At 44.8% G+C, this 18151-nt stretch overlaps 1 protein-coding gene and 1 pseudogene across 1 annotated transcript in view; one reads left to right on the forward strand and one right to left on the reverse strand.

Annotated features, from left to right (window-relative positions):
* BCL2 (BCL2, apoptosis regulator) overlaps window positions 1-18151 on the forward strand; it is a 166936-nt gene that overhangs the window by 29172 nt on the left and 119613 nt on the right. The window lies entirely within an intron of this gene.
* On the reverse strand, window positions 8683-8801 carry LOC111740370 (annotated as a pseudogene).

Raw genomic sequence — 18151 nt, forward strand, 5'->3', positions numbered from 1 at the left:
CCCCCACCGCCCCTATTTTTTTAAGTGTCCTCCATCCCTACAGCGTCACCATCACCTGTAAGCGGCTGATTCTCAAATGGGGACTTCGGAAACCCCCAGTGCTGCTTCCCTACTGTTTCCTGACAGGCCTTTCCACCTGGATTCCTCGTTGACAGCTCCCCTTTAACACGTAGTCAGAGCATTTAATTCAGGACTAAACTCATCGTCACCCTTGCGAAACCTTTCTCGGACTCAGCATTTTCTCTTCGCGCCACTACTGTTCTCCCGATCACGGAGGCTCTGGACTTAGGATGCCTTTGGACTGTTTCTGCTCGCTCCCTCCGCGGGGAGTGCAGAGACCCTGTTGTTCCTGATCCTTCCCTAGTCTTGCTGCCACCACCTGTACTAACTCTTGCCTAGGTGATGCGATTCACCCACTTGGTTTCAACTCACTCCAGTTTATCTTATGCTTTGGAACAGATTTGACTAAAATTCTTCCCTGGTCTGGTTTAAAATAAAAATAAAAATAAAAATGTTTATTCTCTCCTACAAGACTAAAGGGCCTGCTGCTCACATTCCTCTCTGCTTGTGAATTTTTAGCAGTCAGCGGTCCCTGCTCCTCCTCAGTAAGATTTGCTATTCCTTAAACCCATCCTGACATCTTTGCTCTGGGGATTTTTTTTTTTCCTGCTGTTTTTACATCCAAGAATACTCTGCTTCCATCCAAGTTACAAAATTCTTCTTCCCGTAAGGCTCAGACCTCCTGGATGAAGGGTCTGTCCGTCGGGAGTGGCCCCGCCGACCTCTAAATCTCTGCCACCCTTCCAGCCTTTTCTGTGCCTTCCTTCCAAGCTTCGTGACATGCTCTGTGATAACTGCTTTGATATGCAAATGCTCGCTATCCTTTACGTTCTTCCTCTTCTACGTTATAGAAGGGTTGAGGCCCAGAGCCGTGTCTTCTGCATTTATATATCCGCCACCGTGCCTGAAAACGGTCTGGCACTAGTAACTTACCGCTCAGTGCCATTCACTGGTGAATGAATGAAGTATACTGGCTTTGCCTTCTCTCACGTTGACTAGTTCGCTTCTCTCCAGCTTCATTCAACTATTATATCCCGAGAACCTGCTACAGTGGGCAATGGTTACATCATTGAGCAAAACAAAGATCTTTGCTTGAAAGCGCTTACCTTCTAGCTTCTTTGTATTCACCCTACTCAGCTCTTGAAAAACAGGAAACAGTTATTTTAAATGTTATTAATTTTATATTTTGTCATTCCGTGATTAAACTTTGCAGCCAAGAACTTTATGCCTTCTTGGTGGCTTGTAACTTTGAGAATCTGGCTCTTAAAATTAGTTACATATCCCAGGGGCTGTGAGGGTGTTGAAAACTGCTGCTTTTCTCTGCCGGTTACATCAAGTCCTTTTGCAAATTGCTCTGAAATAGTAACAAGAGTCTTGATTTTAGTCCTATCTGCAACATTGATACTTTTGCCAGGCCCCTGTTGGTTGACTGCTAGCGAGTCAGTGTTCTTCCTTTGGTTATTTGCTTAATGTTACAAAATAAGCAAAGACAAAACAGTGGTGAATTTTACATCCTGGCATCACTAAGAATGGAGAACAACTTTTTTTCAAAGTTCGGTCTATATGTTATGGATGAGGAAGAACAAACTTTGTTGCATCGATACATGAAAATATGTCACGTTCACGGCAAACACATTAATGGAAAACGTGCCTAAAATCTTCACTGGATCAGTGTCATTCTCTGTTTTCGATTTTCAGTGACTGCTGGTCACATACACTGAAACGCAGAGTAATCAAATATTTCCTTCTTCATATAGGACTCTAGCCACGCTGGCCATGAGTCCTTTTTAATTGGAGCTGCAGTGAAACAGTATTTGTGGAAAGATAGGGCTTTCAATGCCAAAACCTAACCATTTTGTTTTCAAATTCCTGAAAACTAAAAAAAGAAATCTTGGTGACATAAATGTTCCAAATTCAAAATATCCAAAAGTGAACTCATCAACTTCCTCCCTGAGCCTGCTGTTCCGTGTCTGTTCTGTCTGGTTAATGATATCACCATCTACCCAGACAAAACCCAAACCCTTGAATCATTTTCAACTCAGTTTTCTCATCTGTGAGATAGACCTTTCGATCCTTTCCAACTCTAAAAAGTCTGTAGTTCTGTAATTTCTTCATCATACGTATTCCCCCCACACATCTGAACACCACCTCTGAAATCTCTCACCTAGGTCCCACCCTCTTTTTTGAAACTTGCTACTGCTGTAACTCAACTTTTCAGTATTTCTTGACTATTCTGTAATCTCTCAACTGATCTCCCTGTCACATTTTGAAATCTATTTTTAAACCTACATACAGTAAAATTCACATATTGTGTATAGTTTGGCGAGTTTTGACAGAGGTGTAGAAACACGACCACCATCATAATCAGGACACAGAACAGTTCCCTCACCACTAGAAAAACATTCTCCACCTGACCCTTGTAGTCAAACCTTACCCTACAGGTAGCCCCTGGCAGCCACCGGCTCTTCTCCTCTGTGGAGTTTTGCCTTTTCCACGTCTTGTGAATTCGTCTGCCTCTCTTTGAGCACCTGTTCCCCGCCTATCCATTCCCTTCGTCAGTGCCGTAATATCTCCCTAGAACACCTGTCCTTCTTTTGAGACATCCTTACTTTCTCTGAGCTTCCATTTCCTTGTTAGTATGTGCCTAGGCAAGACTATAGAATTATTCGCCTAAAGAATTCCAATACTTTCTAAGAAGGTTGGTTCTTGAAGAAGACCCTTTGTCTTGGAAACCAGAAAAGCAGTAAGGGGCTCTGAGTAAGAAATGGTGCCCCGGAGCTATTGGGGTGGGAGAGAAAAAAGAAGGAGAGGGAGAGATGGGAACGGCCACCACAGGGAGCAAAAAGTTGGGGAGAGAGTGTCTTCAGAGGAGGTGCAGGGTGAGAGTTGCTGTGGAATGTGCCCTTGGAAACCCTGCTTTAGAGACCTGCATTTCTTAGTCTCCTGTAGAGCTGTATGGGGTTATTTTTGTGTGAGTTTTTATATTGAAAACGGGAGTCAGGAGACCCAGATCTACCATGGGAACAATAAGGTGGCCTCAGTGGGGTCATCATGAAGGTTCACGAGGTTGCGCTGTGCCCGGCAGTTGGGGTACTAAGGAAATGGCACTCTTCGTATGATTCTGTGCCCTCTCCAGCCTCTCCATTCACACTCCGCCCCTCAGCCCCAAATTACCCTCAACCCTCACTCTTTAGCTTGGTGTACAGGGACCTCCTGGGCTGACCTGCTGGGCTGGCACCAGGCTTCCCTCTCACTAACTCTGTGTCCCCTCTACTTCCTGTCCCCCCCATCCCCGCCACCCCAGCCTCATGCTCCAGCTGCGTTCAGCTCCACTTTGTTGAATCTCGTCTCCCCTTCAGTCAGAATCAACCTCTCCTTTGTCCATGTTCTCTTTCTGTTTATATAAAATAATCACAGCAGCTTTAAGAATGGAAAAAGGAAGAGCAGTCATTTCTTTTACATCGTGCTCCCCTTTTTATATACAGGTGATTTGCCTGCTATGGGGCAAATCACACTGCCACAGATTTCTGTTCTCAAACTGCTGTCATACGGTCAGAACCTCTCAGGTGACCCTTTGAGGATACAATCTAGATATACTCCGGGAATACTGGCATCTCTGCCCTGACAAAGCCTGGCAGGCTGCTGTTGTAGGAAGCGGGGGAGAATGCCCCCCGAGAGCGGTGGGGAGCCTGATGCCAGGGCACCTCCTGCCTTCCCTGCGTCCCTGTCAAATAGTTTGTGTGTTGTCAAATTTAAGTTGCCAGCAGAAGGCAGGGAACACAAAGACGTGCCTGCTGAATAACGCTGAGCGAAGATACTTCCAGGATCTTGGTCCCAGCCCAGGCTGAGACACAGAGCGCCCCCACCCAAGCACATAAATCAGCACCACCTTCTTCACATGGCTGCCTGACCCTATACACGATGAGCCCGTGTGTGACTCTCGCGCTCAGGACTCCGTTCTTGTAACAGCCGTTGCACATGGCTGACATATGTTCGATTCGTGGCCCACACAAGCCTCTAGAACACTCTCCCATCCAGCACCTCGCCGGCAGTGACCCATCTTGTACTTGCATATGTCCCCTTTCACAAGATTGTGGGAAGGTTGCAATCGACAGCTGCCTCCCTGCCCAGACGCAGCTCCAATTAAGGCCGTGCATCCTTGGGAAGATGTCAGGAGGATCGCAAAGGCCCCTCACCCCTGGGGCTCCGTTCCAGAGGTCAGCCAGAGAGAGAACTCAGCAAGGCCAAAGCCCCCACCCACCCTTCTCCTCCCGCCAGCCCATCTTCAGGACAGCGAGCGAGCGTTGGCTTGGCGGGGAGCAGCAGGGGAGTGGAGGCTGCACGGCTCTGGGACGAGCGAGATGTTTTTCCGTTTATAAAGAATCCTTGTTCCAGCCTCCTTCCCTCCAGCTGCTGCACATACGCCCTGCTCTGTCCCTTGAGCGATGTCTCTAGGAGAGCAGGCTGTGGTCTGCCCCGGAGGAGAGCAAGGTGGGGAGCCCGATGTGTGAGACCCCCTGCGCCTTGGGGATGCCCTGTGGCGTGTTGCCCGCGACACCTTCCCCCTTTCCACTCGCCGGAGTGGATCCTGGTTAGAGCCAGCTCTGTGGCCTTCTGGGATTCTCAGAGTCGGGAGCCAGAGCTGCCTAAGCCAGACCTAGGGGAAGAGGATTTTGAGTAAAACCCTACATTTTGCTCCCCCTTCCCAACCTGGCATACCCTGCGACCAAAAATTTCATCTGGATGCCCACATGACTTTTTATATGAAGATGCTCCATCTACTGGGGCAACACAAAGTTAGATCTCTGTTCTGAAATGTTGTGCTCTTGCGTCATGGATCTGAAGGTACCTTTCTTGGCTTTCAGATTTCAAAATAATAACTCATTTAAAGGCCCCGCTGAGTGCGGGGAGCCCTGTGCATAAGGGTTCAGAGGCTGCATGTATTCTGCACGGAGTCCTCACACGGAAGCAGGGGGCCCAGGCCACCTGGCAAAGCACCCCTTGCTGTGAATGACCCTCGTGAAGAGTTTGGACACCTTTGGGACAGCTCAGAGCCTGGGAATGTCTTCTTCCAGGGCCTCCATACAGGGGAAACTGTAATCAGTGTGGCATTTGGTTCCTTGGACAAGAGCCCTGCAATGTCACTTGATGGGGGATTCTTAGGCTTCCTAGTGGGGGTGGAGGAAGCCGGGGCTGATCGTGGGGTCTCTTCTTTTTCTAGCAGCACCTGTACCCTCAGCTCAGCCCCAGCTTCATCCTTCTGCCCCGTAGGGCTTCAGAGAGCTCCATGACCGGCGGGAGCCCCCACTGACCCGTATTTTAAAATGAAATAGAGGCATCTTCACCAGTTCTTTGGTTGCTATAAACTGAAGGTTTGTTCCCTCCCCCGCCCCAAATTTGTATGTTAAATCCAATGTGATAATATTTCGAGGTGGGGACTTTGGGGGGTGATTAAATCACGAAGGTGGGGCCCTCATGATGGAATCAGTGCCCTTATAAAACAGAGCCCAGAGAGCTCTGTAGCCACTCCTGGCATGTGAGGACACAGGAAATGGCTGTCTGGGATCCCAGGCACTGAATCCGCTGGCTTCTTGAACTTGGACTTCTAGCCTCCAGAGCTGTGACAAACAGATTTCTGTTCTTTATAAGCCACCCAGTCTGTGGTATTCTGTGAGAGCAGCCCAAATGGACTAAGACACAGGGATTCTCAGCCTTGGCGACATATTGAAATCACCCAGGACACACTTAAAAGTCCCAGTGCCCAGGCTCCATCTCAAACCAGCTTAATCAGAATTTGTGGAGGCTGGAGGGTGGGACTCAGGAATCAATATTTTTTAAAGTTCCCCAAATGCGCCCAGGCCAAGGCTGCCAACATCACATTTCCGAGCATTCAAGGACACATCGGTGCCCCTTTTGTTGACCTGCTGCAGTTAGGGTGACAAGCTGGATTCTTGTTGCCCAGAAAACCAGGGCTTCTTTTCTGTCGCTGCAGAGTCTGAAGTCAGATTTTCCATTGGAATAGGAAACAAAGGCCAAGTTTATTTTAAAAGTGCTCTTGATCTACCTAAAACTAGGAAGTGTAAAGACTCCTGTGGGAACAGTTTATTCTCGCATTTGAATGCGTCTTTGCTTCCTCTGAACCAAGCCTTACGATTTTATCCATTAAGAAAGGGGCCCTGTGACTTCCTAGGAATATAATTGAACTGGAAATTCTGGGGTCGTGCATTGGGCGACTAGGAAAGTGATCGAAACACTTTTTCACAATGCAGTGAAAAGTACTTTGGAGTGACTCCAAGTCTCTGTGCATCATACCCTTTTCTATTGTGTTTCCGGGTTGGAATATGTATCTCACCTCCAGAAGATATTCCTGACTGATTCTGTCCAGCGATTATTTGCTTAGAACTTAAAAAGAAGAAGAGCAGATTCCGTACATTTGCACTCAGTTAACCATGCAAACATTTTTAGGCTAAGAAAATAAACAACTAAATTGGTGGTTTGTTTTATTATGAAACTGGTTGAGTTGCAGAGGCAGGGAGTTTAGCTCCCAGACTAGAAAAGGTTAAGTATTCTTGTCAAAGAAAACAAAAAACTCAGAAAGCTTTACTATTGGTTGAAGTTCACTGAAATCAGAAAACGATCCATTTGATAGCGACCAGAGATCTTTGGCGGTGACACGGAATGTTTTTAATTCTGTGAGATGGGCCTTTCAGAACTCTGCAGATTACATTTGTTTTGGCATTTGGTGTTTTTGTTGTCATATTTATTGCCTTGAGTTCCTAGTGGGAGTAGTTTTCTGCTCCTAATTACCCAAAGGCAAGAAAGAAAAAAAAACTAGAATAAAATAAAGCGGGGAGGGGAAAATGTCTTGAAAGTTTCATTAATTGCAAAACGAAGTTAAATGGAGCGTTCAATAAAAGTACTTCTCAGAACTGATGGACGATTTCTCAGAAAGAGTCCATTAAAGCTGGATCCTCCAAAGCAGTGGAAACCCCAGGAACAAAAGCCAAATGCCTGGGAATTGAGTTTCAGAAGAATTTTTGAATTGGTGCAGCTCAGTAATTTACAAAATGGAATGGAATCATTGACCTAAAATCTGTTGAGCTAAGATGGGCTAATCCATTTAACTCACATGGACTATGCACATTCAACTCTTGCTGTTATTATATTTTTTACTGCCATTTATGAAGCATTTTTCTGTGAGCCAGTGCCTGTGTTTTGACATTCATGATCTTACTTTTGATGATTACAAAGATTCAGTGCCTTTCACAGGAGTCATTAGTAGATTATGGAAGGGTCGTAATGCCGACTCGGTGTTTCTGTAATGACATTTGAAATGTTATTTAGATGTATATTAAAGCTGACCTTGAAAATAAGATTTCCATTCCATTGACAAATCAGACCTCCATTCAGGAGGAAAAAGGAAAAAGAAACGAAGTCAACTTTCTTTATTGCTTAAGCTGTAGGCTAAAGTGTGTGTTTGGTCTGATCATTTTCGAGGAGGTCACGATGGGCTGTTACATGCACATCTGGGATTTTGTCGATCGGAAGCAATTTTGACAAACTTCTAGGGTAAATTCTGATCCTTTGGCACATGAGAAAAATAACTACGAGTTGCATCTCATGAATTGGAATTTTAGTTTAAAGAGAATCAAAATTGTAATTTAAAAGTCGTTCAAGGGTGCCCTGTAGCTTAACTTTCTTAATTACATACGTCAAGAACTTGGGGTAACAACCCTACATGAAATGAGTTAAGTCAGGTAATATTAATGCCCTTTTAATCAACTATAATCTTTGACTTACCTAATCAGCATTAAGCTCATCATAGCCAACAAGAGCTGTGGGCTACATTGAACTACAAGTAGAATATTTAGTAAGTCAGATAATATTAGTTACTGCTATGGACTAATTTGAGTGTACTCTTTACCATTAAAAATTCTTATTGGTATTTATGTTAAAAACGAAATAACTTAAGGAAATTGTTAATTGAGTATTGGATAGGGTGATTAAAAAGCAACAACTCCCAACAGCCATACAAATAATCGTGAGCCTGTGATGGTTATGTTGTCTTGTCTCTATTCTGAGTGATAAAATGAACTTCTCTGGTTTATGAGTGTACCTTACAATAACAATTGCTGCCATTTTTCAAATTTTAAAGGAGTTTTTAAAATTGCGGTAAATATATATGTATATATACACATATATATGCACTTATGTCAAACATAAATTTTACTATTTTAACCACTTTAAATGTCCAGTTTAGTCACATTGAGTACATTCACACTGCTGTGCAGCCGTCATCACCACCTATTTCTAGAACTTTTTTCATCTTCCCAAGCGGAAACTCTATACCCGTGGAGCACTATCTCCCATCCTCCCCTCCCCCCAGCCCTGGGCAGCTGCCATTCCGCTTTCTGTCTCTATGACTTTGACTACTGTAAGAACCTCACCTAGTGGAGTCATATTTGTCATTGCCTCGTTCCACTCAGCAAAATGTCTTCAGAATCCATCCATGTTGTAGCCAGCGTTGGAACTTCATCCCGCCACCCCCCTTTTTTTAGGTGACCTCATAGATTGTAAGGACCTTGTCAGCTTACAGTCTCTTATTTTGTATTATTTTTTTTACGCCGACAGCACCTGGTTTTCCTAGGTGGTCTGCCATCCAAGTACTAACCAAGGCCGACCCTGCTTAGCTTCTGAGATCAGACGGGATCGGGCTCGTTCAGGGTGGCATAGCCGTAGACAACTTCATCCCTTTTTAAGGCTGAATAACTTTCCATTGAGTGTATATACCCGCTATCCGTTGGGTCCATGCCAAGTACTGGAATGTAACGCCAGACGGTTTTCCATAATGATTGTATGAATTCAGACTCCCACCAGCTGTGGGTGAGAATCCCTGATATTTCGCATACATGCCAGACTTAGAATTATCAGTCTTTATTTTAGCCGTTTCGGTGTGTTCATAATGGTATCATGTTGAGGGGTTCCCCGCTCCGTATCACTCTGATTACCAATTGTTGATGACTAATTGCTTTTTCACATAGATATGGAGCATCCTTTTTTGTGACATGGCCATTCAAGTCTCACCCGTTTTTTCTGACTGTATTGCCTGTCTTTTTCCTATGGATTTGTGGAGTTCTTCGATCTCCTGGACCAAACTCTTCGTTAGTCATATTTGTTGGAGATACCTTCTTCCCCTCTGCGACTTGCCGTCTTAACTCTCTTCACAGAATCTTTTGATGAAAAGAAGTTCTTAGTTTTAGCCTTAAAATCGCTCTTTTCTTTTACGGTTGTTGCTTATCATGTCTTGCTTAAAAATCTCCCCAACTCAAGGTCATGAAGATTTTCTCTAATATGAACTTCTAGAGGTCGTATTACTTTGCCATTCACACTTGCATTTATATTATACCTGTGAATGTCCTGAGCTGGGATGGCATAGTTTTCTATTTTTCCTACATGGATGTCTAACGAACCCAGCCCCATTTACTGGGGAAAAACATCCTTTTTCCTAATGCTCTGTAGTTAGGATTTTCAAAAAGTAGGTGTCTGTATATGTGGGGATCTGATTATAAGCTCTGTATCCTGTTCTGTTGGTCTATCCACCTACACTTGTGCCAATACCATAGCGTCTGACTTACTCTAGCCTTAGAAGTCTTGGCGTCCGATAGAATAAGCTCTTTACCTCATCCTCTCCCCCTCGAGTGTTTCCTGCCTGTATCTGGCCTTTTGGGCTCTGCTTTTAGAGTCAGTTTGTCAAGTTCCATAAAAGCACCGACTGGCATTTTGATTTGAATAGCAATTCTTCCCAATAATGTCTGAATAAAATTCATTTCAAGGAAGGCGGGGGATGGCGACACAATAAAAAACTAAAACGAGGAAAAGAAGAAGAGGAGACACACTTGGGCCTTCCCTAGCCAGGATTTAGCAATCTTCAAATGTCCGTTTTGGTTTTCGAGTGGCATTGCTGGGTGCAGAATTAGAGACTTCGCCTTAGAGAATCGAACATCTGCTTCCACCGTGTGTGTCCGTACGGGGCGTGGCGGAGGGCGGGGCGGAGGGCGGGGCGTGGCGGAGGGCGGGGCGCGCCGGGACCAGGGCGAGACCAGGGTCCCTCCACGCAGCTTGTCCTGAGAGACGGTTATTTAAAACACGCCACCCTCCTCCTCCCTGGCGTCTTTCTCTCTTCCCGCTCTCGTCCCGGGCAGGGCGCGGCGTGACAGACGCCGCCGTTGGAAGAAAGAGCTCATTTTGCAGCAGCAGTTACGAAAGGGTTTGCTGGTTCCCAGGGAAGCCGAGCCCTTTAGGACCAACCTTCAGTTTGTCTGTTTGTTTCTTCGATTGTTGGTTCCTCTGTCAGCAAATATTTATAAGGGCCTGTTACGTGTTGGGTGCTTTCCTGGGGCTAGGGAGCAGGACAGGCAAGTCCCTGGACCCTTCGAACTTAACTCTAGTAGCAGAGACGGGCGATAAACCGTGAAGCGTACAACTTAATGTCGGGCAGTGATAAGTTCTGTGGAAAGAAAAGGGGAAGGGTCAGGGGATGGTAAAAGGAATGGAGAAAGGTAGCCTGGTGGAGGCTGAGAGAGATGTAGAAAATACAGCCTACCTACCTACCCACATCGTTCCAAACCGTCAGTGTCATGCCTTCACCATCCCGTAAAGGAAATACTGCAGAAAAAGAGTTGTAATAAAGTGAGTGATTCGACATGTCGGTGTAGGCGTGGCCATGTTTTGCACCCCCAGCTGGGATCGCCCGCATAAACGCAGCGACAAAGGCAGATGGCTGCGGACGTGCTGTATGGGTGACTCAGTGACAGTCGGTGTCTTCTGTAGCAATGTGATACTTCTGGGGGGATGAATACTCTTTAGCAAAGTTCTAAGCAGAACAAAGTACGTCGTTTGACATGTAAGATGGCATTGGGTGTTTCGCCAGCAGGTGTTGGAGAGTCATGGGGGCCATGGGGCATTTCTCGGTTGTGCTAGACCATCCTGTGCCTTTCAGGTCAGCCACCCTCTAAACGCTGCTGATGTCCCTGTTACTGTATGACGACCCCGACTGGTCCCACGCCTTTCCCGGATGCCCTGGGTCGGTCCCGCTCCCATCAAGAACTTCTGTGGGGCCTGGTGGACCCCAGCGGGGATTTTGGAACTTGTCACGTGTGCGATGGGAAGCCAGTGGGCAGTTAAGAGCAAGGAGGTGACGTGATCTGACATAGGTCTGAAAGGAATCTCCTGACCGTAACAGCAAGGTTTCTGTGTCGGAACTGCTCCCTAGGGAGAGAGCCACAGAGGTGCCGTGCTGACCTTGTCTTTCCGCCCAGCAGTCTGTCTGTCTGCCCAGAGTTGTTTAAATGTCCCGTCCAAGGGCCTCTGTGGACTCCTCAGCAGAACCTGGGTGTCCACGGCGGTGTGGCACCCTCACGGTGCCCTTTGCATCCCAAGCCCTTGACAAGTACAGGTGTTGGCTGTCACCTCAGGCAGATTTCGACAGCCTCACCCCCCCCACCCTCATACACACCCCTCATCTGTTTTGACTCCCCTTCCTACAATCAATTACAGACCCACGCAAAGTGGTTAGAAGTAGCTTCGTAGTTGAACTTCACACTCGGGCTGTCGTGCCAGACAGCCTCTCCCTCGGAGCCTGAGCCCCTCCAGTGCGCACGCACCCCTCCTGGACGTGGCGCCATCTGCTCCAGGGTTTGCTTTGGGCCTGCGATCACAGAAGCGTTTCCTGTAACTAGAATGCCTGGAGCCAGGCCTGCCAGACAATAGATAGATAATTGGATAAATCCTAAACTGGAAACTGCAAACAATAAAGAAGAGAACTCCACGTGAGGCGTGCTGCCCGGCGAGGCTGTTTACACATGAAACTACTTAAGCAATTTCTTTATTTTTCAACCACAGTGGCGCTCGTCTGGCCCTGACCCTCGGGGGCCACTCTCTAGGTGCGTGTAAGAGATGAGTTGGGCCTCTGTCGCCATTAGGACCTAGATGCAAAGGCCCCTTCCCAGTTCTCTCCCATCCTGTGGCTCCGGGGGCGTTCAGGGGTGCCGACGACAGGACAGAGAGGGCAGTGCTGCTTGTCACTTGCCATGTGCATGGGAAGATGCGTGGCAGGAGTGACTGGCGTCATTACTGCTCTCGTGCGTGTGTTGGCATCGAACGTGGCCTCAATAACTCAGCAGCCTTCAGTTCACCCAAACTTTGGCCATCAAAAATTATTCCCAAGTTTTTTGCTACGTAAGGATGTTGGAGCTAAGTAGTGAGTGTGTATAGCGTAGAAGCTGAATACGCGCTTCCTCAGGGACCCCATACGGAATTACGGAGGCAGAGTCTACGTCTGTTCTTACGTGTGCTGGCGAGTGAGCGTTTGCCTCCTAGAATGTAATAATAGGACTACGCTCGTTACGTCTTGGGCGTAGCGGGACTTAGAATTTTCTGTTTTAAAAATTAAGCTTTTATTTATATTTACCAAATAAGTTGACAGATAACCTGGATTCAGCCAAGTGCATGAAACTTTATTCTTTTGGAAGAAGGTGGAGCTCGTGGCAAAAATTACTGCAGGCTCCATGCGCAGTGGCTTCACTCATATGTCGAAGGTTGAAGAAAACTTTATTACTTCAACAATAAGGGTGGGAAGAATTCAAATATTGACCTTTGTGGATCTCCAGTGTGGGAAAGTGTTATTTCAGATACTTTTATAAAAGGTCAACTCCCGTGTTAGGTAGATGGGCCTTAACCAAGCATTACCAGGAAGTCTCAGAAATTGGGGTATGAAATTATAGGCATGAAGGAATGATCCAGATTGGGCTAAATCAGAAGGTAGAGACAATGTCTTCCCATCTTTCCTGATCTTGAGAGAGATGGGAAGGAAGAAGAATCAGCGCTTCAGGAACGGGGACAGGAAGTAAAGCATGAGAGGGGCTTTCTAGATTTCTTTTCAAAAACAAATGTTCAGAGAGTTTCCCAAAGTGGCTTTTTCCTCCTGACAAATGTTTTTCTTCCTTTTTGAGGGATATCACCTGAATAATCTTCATCCATCCTTTTATTTTATTCTTACTCTTCATTTGATCTGAGATGCTTATAGAAACAGAAAGCATCTTGATCAGGAAGGTCTGAAAAAGGTCTTGTCTTCGTCCTCTACCGTCACCTGCTGGGTCCAGAAAACACAGTGAACACAGAGCTCTTAGAAGAGATGAGTCAGGCAAAGGCTTTAGAGGGGTGGGGCGGTCAGAATTAGGGGGTGGCCAGAGACTTTGATCATAAACCGGGGACGGTTAGAGCTGAAAGGAACCTCAGTGTCACCTGCTTCTCCTCCCTTATTTGATAGATAAGAAAAATAAGGTCTGTAAAGAGTTAAAGAGACTGCCAGGGGTTGACCAGCTAATAGGTGGCTGAGCTGGCCATCTAAGGGCAGATTTTTGATGAGGAACTTTCTGGACTTTTTCAGATAGGATCACATAACTGACGCAGAGAGGAGGAAGGACTTGAATGATTTTTTTTTTTTTTTTTTTTATATAACCATAAGCTGTTTTAATTCTTTATCATTGTCAGTGTAGTTTGGTTTGCTTTTGACCTTCACCACCCCTACTGGTAAACGTAAATTGTGGTTGTTAATTTGCTTTCCTTGACATGTTGTAAAGGACTCTCTTTTTAAGGAGTTTGTAGGGTTTGGAAGGGAGAGTGTTGTACACTGCTTATCGCTGCTCTGATCCAGTGAGAATGGCCTTGAAAAACTCAATGCAAAACCCTTGCTCTGGTCTGTAAAAGTTTGCACAATGCATTCTCCTTGTGTATTGGTTGATGGGTTTTGCAGGAAAATCTAACCAGGAGGAAACATTCTGACACTGGCATTAGCCTTGCTCTTCATGTATCCAATTTATACTCTACTTTTTGTCTGTAAATTTACCACTTAAAAAGGACTATCTTTTCATGGAACATGGACTTGATTTTTTTATATATAGCATTATGGAGATGTTGCTGCATTCCCAAATCCTCCTAGGAAGTCGAGAAGCTTATTTTTATTTGGTCTCTGTCTTCCCTGTGATTAGAAGACTAGGTCGTAAACAAGCAGTCAGGCAAAAGGGCTACCAAGAGACGTACAACAGAAGCAGCCTCAGAAATAGAAATTGAATTTATAGGCAATGAGATAGGGTAATTAGTTTTTATATTTAAAAATATCCTCAAACCATGGGAGTGTGTTGTCTCAGACAGAGACTAGAATTGAGTTTGAATCCTGATCCCTCCAATAATAGTATAGTGAAAGCTGCTTTGTATAAAATGTGTACATAAGTCTGCTGTGTCTGTGCGTCTGTGTATATAATATTTATATTCCTCTCAAACACTGTAAGTCTGAAAATTCGGATTGCACAATCATTTGTACTTGTAATTCCTAGCTTCAGTGTTGATATAGCTAAGGATAGTCTGATTAACTCATTCTGCCTTTTTTTCTTTGAGTGGTTATTTGGAGTTTCAAAATCAAACAAACAAAAAACTGTATCTGTTGTTTATTCACAGTGTTACATTTTTTATCCAACTGTCATTCCCCACAGAATGTACATTGAATACATGACATGTAGGTAAAACAATAAGAGACACGAGAATATGACCTGTCGGCTGATGTCGAATAGGTATCAGTTCAACGTACCTTCTGTAATGGCTGTGTGTTAGTCACTGGTCTCTGTCGTTCTGAATTGGCAGAAACCGGACCCTGATTTCGGGTCATGAACAGATTTGTTTTTTCAGGGTTGTGTCACGCCTTTGGGGGCCATCTTGTCTGAAGTGCGCTATCTCCCCAGCTCCGGTCCATGGGGACAGAGAAGTCTCCCACATGTGGAGTCAGTCACTGGTTCTCTGCTGAGGGTTCAGCTCATGAAACTGCCACGACTTGTGGCATCCTTGTTTTCCTGAGTCAAGACTAAGAATGGGATGCACCTGAAAACAAGAAGAGACGATGCCTTCCTCTCCACTTGAGCAAAGAGAGGTCAGAAGCATGACCCCCTTGGTCGCTGCTCCGTGGGTCCCAAGGAAGGTTTCATCAACCCCAGGATCTTTGTCTCTCTCTTCTGCCTCCTGTCACAAATCTGTTTCAAAGGCAAGAAAAGAGATGGTTGTTAAAGCATAAACCTCCAGGTCAGGTCTGGTTACATCAGACTCTGAGATGACGTCCAAAACCTTTTGTTGAACTGCAAGTACGAGATTGGTTTGAAATAACGGAGCCATTCATTGCCTAGGGATAGGAACTCTTTCCGTTGTAAAAGGCAGCTGTTGGGTTGGTGTGTGGGGCGTGTTTGCGTATGCATGAGTGGGGTAAGCTCTGGAATAGCGTTAGCCTCTCGTGGGGACCGGATTCGGCCGTAAGACCCGATGCACCTAAAAACTAAAGCAAGTGAAATGGGGCAGCCGAACCCTGTGTTCAGAGGGATTTTCATTCAGGTACCATTTCTTTCAATGGCTTGGAGTTTTCGGTGTCAGATCAAGTTTTCTTTCTTGCGCCCCAGTGCCTCGTATGTTTGTTTGCCATCTGTTCATTTCCATTGCAAACTGCTCTTAACACAATGCTGCTCGGTGTTAATTAGAACATGTGTCTCTCTGTCATTCATCTGGGGAAGGGGTTAATGATGATTTATGTCCCTTTAATTGGTTTTCCTCCAAACTGTTACATGTCATTTATTATTTTATAAGACTGGAAAGAGAGAGAGCACCTCATTTTTACTCTTTATAGTTTTAATCACATGGCTCTCTTTAAAACCAGTCTTGGTCTAAATGTTTCGGTGTTTAAAAAATGTGGTCCTTCAAATTCATATTAAGTAGCCACACGTGTGAGTGTGTATTTACTGCTTACCAGTGAACAACTTACTGCTTACATTTGTTAATTTGTTTCTGAATAGGTGACATGATCACATGGTTCCAAATTCAGAATGTATAGGTATATAGGTATATGTGCGTGGAAGCGTGCATACGTGTTTATCTTGTATATACAGAGGGAGGCAAACACGTACGTGTTGTTCTGCATGCATGCCTCTCACCTAAATACGTTTTGGAATTCAGTGCATATGGATGTTAGGACTGAGCTACCTCTTTCTTTGTTAAGGCTGCATCGTATTAACGTACTGTGCCTTATTAACTAGTTCCTTACTGGTAGACATTTAGGCTGTTTCTCATTTGTCCCGGGACAAACAACGATGCAGCGAATAGCTTCGTATTACCTTATTTTGTGCCTATAGGAAAGAGATCCCAGGAATGGAATTGCGCAACCCAAAGTGCGTTTGTCGTTGTGGTTGATTCTGTCCAATTGCCCGCCGTAGAAGGTAGCAGTTTACAGCTCCAGCAACGGTGTGAATAGTCATGAGTCCTTTTATATTTGCGGAAATAACGGGTGAAATAGTTATCTCGGTTTCTGATTTAATTTGTCCTTTCTCTTATGAGTGACGTAGGGTGTAATGAACCACTTAAAGTGAAAGATAAATACGTGTACTTAGATGTTATACATAGACGTTTCAAATGAAGAAGCTTAATCGTGCATTTTCTCCGCACCCCCTCAGAACACCAGTAAATGATACCTGGTTTTTAATAAATTAGCCAATTTCTAGATTGCTGTGTTATTAACAGTACATATGCTATAAGTGTTGGAAGATACGTAATATTCTCCTTTATGTAATTACCAAAAGCATATTGCCGAAATCAAATTTCAACTGAAATTTTTCAGAATAATGCGTTTTAAACTAATCTAATCCAGCTTCGATTTGCAAGGGTACATTACATGATATCTTTTTAGATATAATATTTTAAGTCAATTAAATTCTGACATATGTTGCTTTTTCCTTAAAGTACACAGATTCTAGAGGAATCACGTTTTGATAGGCATGATGAAAACATGTTCTTTGCGATTAAAAAAAATGACCACCTTCTCCTTGATATTTTTCTTTGTGCTGAGCTCTAGATGAAATTCTCTTGTGACTGTTGGTGATGACTGTTGCTGTAATAACTAAATTCACCTAGAAGATTCTCTGACCTCTGTCAGAGAAAAGTCAGGGAGTCTGTTATTAGTGCCAGCTCTTCCTGGTCCATATTTCTCGCTTGCTATTTCTCAAGTCACATAAACCTCTGTAAGTGAGAATATACATTGTCCATGTCTTGGTTAGGCTGAAATATCTCTTATATTTTAAAAGAGAAAGCCGATAGTTCACACAGTTATAGACTGAATAATAATTCCATGGCTTGGGTACCATTTGTTTTTCTTCCCTGAGAGTCCCAGCTATGGTTTCTTTAGGCCATGAAAAGAGATGGTTTTTTTCGGCGAGTATGAAATTTGAAAACTGAGAGCCTGCTACATTATAATAGTAGGGGTTTCCCTTTGGGATAAATATACTTGCATTGCAACAAAACTTTGTGAATAATAAAATGGGAATATTTCTATTGCCCAGTCAGGAAATCAACCAGTGTTTAAAAATGAAGTTGCCTTGAATTTTTAATGGCAGTTTTGAATTGTTGGGACGTAACTCCCATGAAACCGGTCTCCTCTCAGATGTAGACTCACAAGACTTTGGAGCCAGAAGGAGGCTGGGGGTGACCTAACAGTGAATTCCAGTTTTATAGGTGAGGGAACTAAAAGTTAGAGAATCTTAGGAACATTTTAGTGAGTAAGTCACAAAGCGGGCGCTCTTGAATCCCGGCCCCAGACTCCGCCTGGCTGACTTGTTCCAGAAATCCTGCTTAAGCATGATTTTTTTTTTTTTTTTAAACTGGATAAATGCATGCTCTTGGAGAAGTCAGTTCTAAGGTCTCTCGGTAAAACTGGGGTAGGTGGACTTGTGGTGGGGGTGGTTTTGCTGAAGACCCGCAGCAGCAGAGACCCGCAGAACGCTCTGCTAGGAGACACCTAGACGGTGCACCTGTTCAGACAGGCACACGGAGCAACACGGTCTTCAGGAGTGCTCCCCGTGGTGTGGAGATGCACCCACAGGACAGCGACAGCTTCCTAGTGACTTCTGCTGTGTGTAAGGAGGGGAAGCAAAGGAGGGCAGGAATGTTGGAAAAAAAATAAAGGCATCACCGCCCATCCAGTCTGGTCAGAAACGGGTGGCTTTACGCG

Source organism: Pteropus vampyrus, unplaced genomic scaffold, assembly GCF_000151845.1.
Source record: "Pteropus vampyrus isolate Shadow unplaced genomic scaffold, Pvam_2.0 Scaffold62, whole genome shotgun sequence".
In the NCBI taxonomy this organism is placed as follows: Eukaryota; Metazoa; Chordata; class Mammalia; order Chiroptera; family Pteropodidae; genus Pteropus; species Pteropus vampyrus.